The following is a 7,500-nucleotide window of genomic DNA, read 5'->3' on the forward strand; positions in this document are numbered from 1 at the left end:
TTAGAATATTTTTGAAGCAGTACAAATCAGTAACCACTGACACTTAGAATATTTTTGAAGCAGTACAAATCAGTAACCAGCGACACTTAGAATATTTTTGAAGCAGTACAAATCAGTAACCAGCGACACTTAGAATATTTTTGGAGCAGTACAAATCAGTAACCAGCGACACTTAGAATATTTTTGAAGCAGTACAAATCAGTAACCACTGACACTTAGAATATTTTTGAAGCAGTACAAATCAGTAACCAGCGACACTTAGAATATTTTTGAAGCAGTACAAATCAGTAACCACTGACACTTAGAATATTTTTGAAGCAGTACAAATCAGTAACCACTGACACTTAGAATATTTTTGAAGCAGTACAAATCAGTAACCAGCGACACTTAGAATATTTTTGGAGCAGTACAAATCAGTAACCACTGACACTTAGAATATTTTTGAAGCAGTACAAATCAGTAACCAGCGACACTTAGAATATTTTTCAGCAGTACAAATCAGTAACCAGCGACACTTAGAATATTTTTGAGCAGTACAAATCAGTAACCAGTGACACTTAGAATATTTTTGGAGCAGTACAAATCAGTAACCAGCGACACTTAGAATATTTTTGAAGCAGTACAAATCAGTAACCAAGTGCATTTTTGAATTGGTTACTGATTTCTCCGTTGAAGTTGGGGCTGCGGTTGGCTTCAGTTAGTGGTGGGGGCTTAATTTTCGCCGAGGGGAGCGTGTCCCGGTAGTGTCTCCGAGGAAGTGGTACCTATTGAAGGGGTGTTTCTGAATTTGGGCCCTTTTTGAGTGGCATTGCCGGATGGGTTTTGTGTTGAAGGCTTCCAAATCGGGTAGCTCAGCCGGATTTGACCCGGCGGTTCTACCGACTGTCACGCCTTCGAGGGGGGACTGTTGTCTAAGTTCAGGCCGAATTTGGTGAATTTCCTAAGTCGGGAAGTGGTCCCAACGGGTTTGGGAGTGAACCTAACTGCTCATACCAACTTTGAGGCTTTGGGGCCGGGTAGCACAGTCGGATTTGACCCGGCGGTTCTGCCGAATGCCTGGCCTTCGAGGGGGGCCTGCCCTCTGAGTTCAGGCCGAATTTGGTGATTTTCCTAAGTCGGGAAGTGGTCCAAACGGGGATGGGAGTGAACCTGACAGCTCATACCGACTTTGGGGCTTCCAAGCCGGGTAGCTCAACCGGATTTGATCCGGCGGTTCTAGCGACTGCCACGGCTTCGAGGGGGGACTGTTGTCTAAGTTCAGGCCGAATTTGGTGAATTTCCCGAGTCGGGAAGTGGTCCAAACGGGGATGGGAGTGAACCTGACAGCTCTTACCGACATTGAGGCTTCGGGGCCGGGTAGCTCAGTCGGATTTGACCCGGCGATTCTGCCGACTTCCACGCCTTCGAGCGGGGACTCTCCTCTAAGTTCAGGCCGAATTTGGTGAATTTCCTAAGTCGGGAAGTGGTCCAAACGGGGATGGGAGTGAACCTAACTGCTCATACCAACTTTGAGGCTTTGGGGCCGGGTAGCACAGTCGGATTTGACCCGGCGGTTCTGCCGAATGCCTGGCCTTCGAGGGGGGCCTGCCCTCTGAGTTCAGGCCGAATTTGGTGATTTTCCTAAGTCGGGAAGTGGTCCAAACGGGGATGGGAGTGAACCTGACAGCTCATACCGACTTTGGGGCTTCCAAGCCGGGTAGCTCAACCGGATTTGATCCGGCGGTTCTAGCGACTGCCACGGCTTCGAGGGGGGACTGTTGTCTAAGTTCAGGCCGAATTTGGTGAATTTCCCGAGTCGGGAAGTGGTCCAAACGGGGATGGGAGTGAACCTGACAGCTCTTACCGACATTGAGGCTTCGGGGCCGGGTAGCTCAGTCGGATTTGACCCGGCGATTCTGCCGACTTCCACGCCTTCGAGCGGGGACTCTCCTCTAAGTTCAGGCCGAATTTGGTGAATTTCCTAAGTCGGGAAGTGGTCCAAACGGGGATGGGAGTGAACCTGACAGCTCTTACCGACTTTGGGGCTTCCAAGCCGGGTAGCTCAACCGGATTTGATCCGGCGGTTCTAGCGACTGTCACGCCTTCGAGGGGGGACTGTTGTATAAGTTCAGGCCGAATTTGGTGAATTTCCCGAGTCGGGAAGTGGTCCAAACGGGGATGGGAGTGAACCTGACAGCTCTTACCGACTTTGGGGCTTCCAAGCCGGGTAGCTCAACCGGATTTGATCCGGCGGTTCTGCCGACTGTCACGCCTTCGAGGGGGGACTGTTGTATAAGTTCAGGCCGAATTTGGTGAATTTCCCGAGTCGGGAAGTGGTCCAAACGGGGATGGGAGTGAACCTGACAGCTCTTACCGACTTTGAGGCTTCGGGGCCGGGTAGCTCAGCCGGATTTGATCCGGCGGTTCTGCCGACTGTCACGCCTTCGAGGGGGGACTGTCCTCTGAGTTCAGGCCGAATTTGGTGAATTTCCCGAGTCGGGAAGTGGTCCAAACGGGGATGGGAGTGAACCTGACAGCTCATACCGACTTTGAGGCTTCCAAGCCGGGTAGCTCAGCCGGATTTGACCCGGCGATTCTGCCGACTTCCACGCCTTCGAGGGGGGACTGCCCTCTGAGTTCAGGCCGAATTTGGTGCATTTCCCGAGTCGGGAAGTGGTCTCTGTCACAACGGGGGCAAGTGTCTGAAGAGGTAAAGTGAGTAACCAGCACAGCTTAGGGAAGGGTTCCAAAGTTCTCAACAATGTGAATTCGGTTACCAGGAAAGCTTAGGAAAGTTGCCTGACTGTCCCAAACGAATGAACTGCAAAACTTAGGGAACATGCCCGAAGATGCTTAAAAGTGTGAAATCAGTAAGCAGGAAAGCATAGGAAAGTGCCTGAAAGTGCTAAATGAGTAACATGAAAAACGTAGAAAAATGCCCGAAAATGTTTAAAAGTGTGAACTCAGTAACCAGCAAAACTTAGTAAAACGTTGGAAAAGCAGAAATGAGTAACCAGAAAAACTTAGAAAAATGTTTGAAAATGAGAAATGAGTAACCAGAAAAACTTAGAAAAATGTTTGAAAATGAGAAATGAGTAACCAAGAAAACTTAGAAAAATGCCCAAAAAGAAGAAATCAGTAACCAGAAAAACTTAGAAAAATGTTTGAAAATGAGAAATGAGTAACCAGAAAAACTTAGAAAAATGTTTGAAAATGAGAAATGAGTAACCAAGAAAACTTAGAAAAATGCCCAAAAAGAAGAAATCAGTAACCAGAAAAACTTAGAAAAATGTTTGAAAATGAGAAATGAGTAACCAAGAAAACTTAGAAAAATGTTTGAAAATGAGAAATGAGTAACCAAGAAAACTTAGAAAAATGCCCAAAAAGAAGAAATCAGTAACCAGAAAAACTTAGAAAAATGTTTGAAAATGAGAAATGAGTAACCAAGAAAACTTAGAAAAATGCCCAAAAAGAAGAAATCAGTAACCAGAAAAACTTAGAAAAATGTTTGAAAATGAGAAATGAGTAACCAGAAAAACTTAGAAAAATGTTTGAAAATGAGAAATGAGTAACCAAGAAAACTTAGAAAAATGCCCAAAAAGAAGAAATCAGTAACCAGAAAAACTTAGAAAAATGTTTGAAAATGAGAAATGAGTAACCAAGAAAACTTAGAAAAATGCCCGAAAAGAAGAAATCAGTAACCAGAAAAACTTAGAAAAATTTTCGGCCAAGTGTGAAAAATATTCTAAGTGTCAGCGGAGGAAAATGCCGAAGCATCGGGAAAGATTCAAAAACTCATGCCGAACATGAGTTCCGAAGTGCCGGAGGAACTGGGCGAATTGAGCCCGGCGGTTGGCCAGATGTCGTTTTGAGTCTGCAGCCCGAAAACTTTAACTTTGTCTGCCGCGGAAGTCTGGACCGGGAAAAATCCAAACGGTTTTGCCGGGTTCGAGTTCCAGAGCGAAGCAGTCGAATTTGAAATTCAGACCCATTCAGTGCCACTTGACATTGTGACACAGTGAGGTTGGCGGGGTACCCGGAGATTTCTGGGAACACGATTTTTAGAACAAAATGGCGGCGCGGGACCACTTTGAAAGGCATCCGAAAAACGGTTCCGCGGGCAGAGCACTTGAATGACAGGCCTGTGTGCATGCCCAAGAGCTCTCGGAAGTCTAATTTTTGACACTTTGTCAAATTTTCGACAGACTTACCCAACTCTTGCTGCCTGTTCTAAGAATCAGTCAGAGGCCTGTGCGGCGGTCTCTTGACACTTTGGAGGGCGGGCAAACCCCACGTTGACTCCGGCCGTCCCTCCAAAAGGCACTTGCTATTGGGGGAAAGGATTGCAAGTAGCCTGGTTCCCGTGGGAGCGGCCAGGAAGGGTGCAGGCTGGCCCTTGCCTGAGCATTCCCAAAACCCTCTTCCGCTGAGAGCAGACCTCGCACGCCGCACTACCGGCTCTGGGAGTGGTTGGCCGCTATTGTACATAGTCCGGTCCTTCCTCTGCCACCCGGCAAGTGCGATGGCTCTGCCGCCCTGCGGTGCTCGTCACCCAGGTTTGGGGAACACGATACTTAGAACATGTTGGCGGCTCGGGACCTGCAGGCGAAAGGGGCCCCGTGGTGCTGAGCACATCGACCTCGGGTCTCAGTGCAAGCCGGAGAGTTCGCGGAAGTCTTAAAAGATTTTGACATCTGCTCAAATCTTTGACAGGCTTGCCTGACTCTTTCCGTCCGTTCTAAGAATCAGTCGGAGGCCGGGGCGGGGACGGTCTCTTGACACACGGAGGGTTGGCTTCCCTCCTCAGGCGTTTGTGTCGAAAATGAAGGCGAGAGATGCAAGCGTCCTGGTTCCCCTGGGTGCTGCCAGCAAGGGTGCAGGCTGACCCTTGCCTGAGCACTCCCAAAAGCCTCTTAAGCTGAGAGCAGGCGCCGCACTACCGGCTCTGGGAGTCGTTGGCCGCTATTGTACATAGTCCGGTCCTTCCTCTGCCACCCGGCAAGTGCGATGGCTCTGCCTCCCTGCGGTGCTCGTCACCCAGGTTTGGGGAACACGATACTTAGAACATGTTGGCGGCTCGGGACCTGCAGGCGAAGGGGGCCCCGTGGTGCTGAGCACATCGACCTCGCGTCTCAGTGCAAGCCGGAGAGTTCGCGGAAGTCTTAACAGGCTTGCCTGACTCTTTCCGTCCGTTCTAAGAATCAGTCGGAGGCCGGGGCGGGGACGGTCTCTTGACACACGGAGGGTTGGCTTCCCTCCTCAGGCGTTTGTGTCGAAAATGAAGGCGAGAGATGCAAGCGTCCTGGTTCCCCTGGGTGCTGCCAGCAAGGGTGCAGGCTGACCCTTGCCTGAGCACTCCCAAAAGCCTCTTAGGCTGAGAGCAGGCGCCGCACTACCGGCTCTGGGAGTCGTTGGCCGCTATTGTACATAGTCCGGTCCTTCCTCTGCCACCCGGCAAGTGCGATGGCTCTGCCTCCCTGCGGTGCCCGTCACCCAGGTTTGGAGAACACGATACTAAGAACATGTTGGCGGCTCGGGACCTGCAGGCGAAAGGGGCCCCGTGGTGCTTAGCACATCGACCTCGCGTCTCAGTGCAAGCGGGAGAGTTCGCGGAAGTCTAAAGCTTTTGACATTCGCTCAAAGCTTTGACAGGCTTGCCCGACTCTTTCCGTCCGTTCTAAGAATCAGTCAGAGGCTGGTGGGGAGGTCTCTTGACGCAAGGGAGGGGTGGCGTCCCTCCTCAGGCGCTTGTGTCGAAAATGAAGGCGAGAGATGCAAGCGTCCTGGTTCCCCTGGGTGCTGCCAGCAAGGGTGCAGGCTGACCCTTGCCTGAGCACTCCCAGAAGCCTCTTAGGCTGAGAGCAGACGCCGCACAACCGGCTCTGGGAGTCGTTGGCCGCTATTGTACATAGTCCGGTCCTTCCTCTGCCACCCGGCAAGTGCGATGGCTCTGCCTCCCTGCGGTGCCCGTCACCCAGGATTGGAGAACACGATACTAAGAACATGTTGGCGGCTCGGGACCTGCAGGCGAAAGGGGCCCCGTGGTGCTTAGCACATCGACCTCGCGTCTCAGTGCAAGCCGGAGAGTTCGCGGAAGTCTAAAGCTTTTGACATTCGCTCAAAGCTTTGACAGGCTTGCCCGACTCTTTCCGTCCGTTCTAAGAATCAGTCAGAGGCCGGTGGGGAGGTCTCTTGACGCAAAGGGGAGGGGTGGCGTCCCTCCTCAGGCGCTTGTGTCGAAAAATGAAGGCGAGAGACGCGAGCGGCCTGGTTGCTTTGGGTGCTGCCAGGAAGGATGTGGTCTGACCCTTGCCTGAGCACATCCAAAAGCATGTGATGTTGAGAGCAGACCTCGAGCCCCGCACAACCGGCTCTGGGAGTCGTTGGCCGCTATTGTACATAGTCCGGTCCTTCCTCTGCCACCCGGCAAGTGCGATGGCTCTGTCGCCCTGTGGTGCCCGTCACCCAGGTTTGGGAACACGATACTAAGAACATGTTGGCGGCTCGGGACCTGCAGGCGAAAGGGGCCCCGTGGTGCTGAGCACATCGACCTCGGGTCTCAGTGCAAGCCAGAGAGTTCGCGGAAGTCTAAAGCTTTTGACATACGCTCAAATCTTTGACAGGCTTGCCCGACTCTTTCCGTCCGTTCTAAGAATCAGTCAGAGGCCGGTGGGGAGGTCTCTTGACGCAAGGGGAGGGGTGGCGTCCCTCCTCAGGCGCTTGTGTCGAAAAATGAAGGCGAGAGACACGAGCGGCCTGGTTGCTTTGGGTGCTGCCAGGAAGGATGTGGTCTGACCCTTGCCTGAGCACTCACAGAAGCATGTGACGTTGAGAGCAGACCTCGAGCCCCGCACGACCGGCTCTGGGAGTGGTTGGCCGCTATGGTACATAGTCCGGTCCTTCCTCTGCCACCCGGCAAGTGCGATGGCTCTGCCGCCCTGTGGTGCCCGTCACCCAGGTTTGGGGAACACGATACTAAGAACATGTTGGCGGCTCGGGACCTGCAGGCGAAAGGGGCCCCGGGGTGCTTAGCACATCGACCTCGTGTCTCAGTGCAAGCCGGAGGGTTCGCGGCAGTCTAAAGCTTTTGACATTCGCTCAAATCTTTGACAGGCTTGCCCGACTCTTTCCGTCCGTTCTAAGAATCAGTCAGAGGCCAGTGCGGAGGTCTCTTGACACAAGGGGAGGGGTGGTGTCCCTCCTCAGGCGCTTGTGTCGAAAATGAAGGCGGGAGACGCAAGCGTCCTGGTTCCCCCTGGGTGCTGCCAGCAAGGGTGCAGGCTGACCCTTGCCTGAGCACTCCCAAAAGCCTCTTAGGCTGAGAGCAGACGCCGCGCTACCGGCTCTGGGAGTCGTTGGCCGCTATGGTACATAGTCCGGTCCTTCCTCTGCCACCCGGCAAGTGCGATGGCTCTGCCGCCCTGTGGTGCTCGTCACCCAGTTTTCCAACCCGGACCCGCGAGCGTGGTGCGAGGGGCGACTTCGCTGCGGTCCACACTTTGATCGATCTGGCTCCGACCG

Source organism: Hemiscyllium ocellatum, assembly GCF_020745735.1.
Source record: "Hemiscyllium ocellatum isolate sHemOce1 chromosome 15 unlocalized genomic scaffold, sHemOce1.pat.X.cur. SUPER_15_unloc_4, whole genome shotgun sequence".
Taxonomy (NCBI): domain Eukaryota; kingdom Metazoa; phylum Chordata; class Chondrichthyes; order Orectolobiformes; family Hemiscylliidae; genus Hemiscyllium; species Hemiscyllium ocellatum.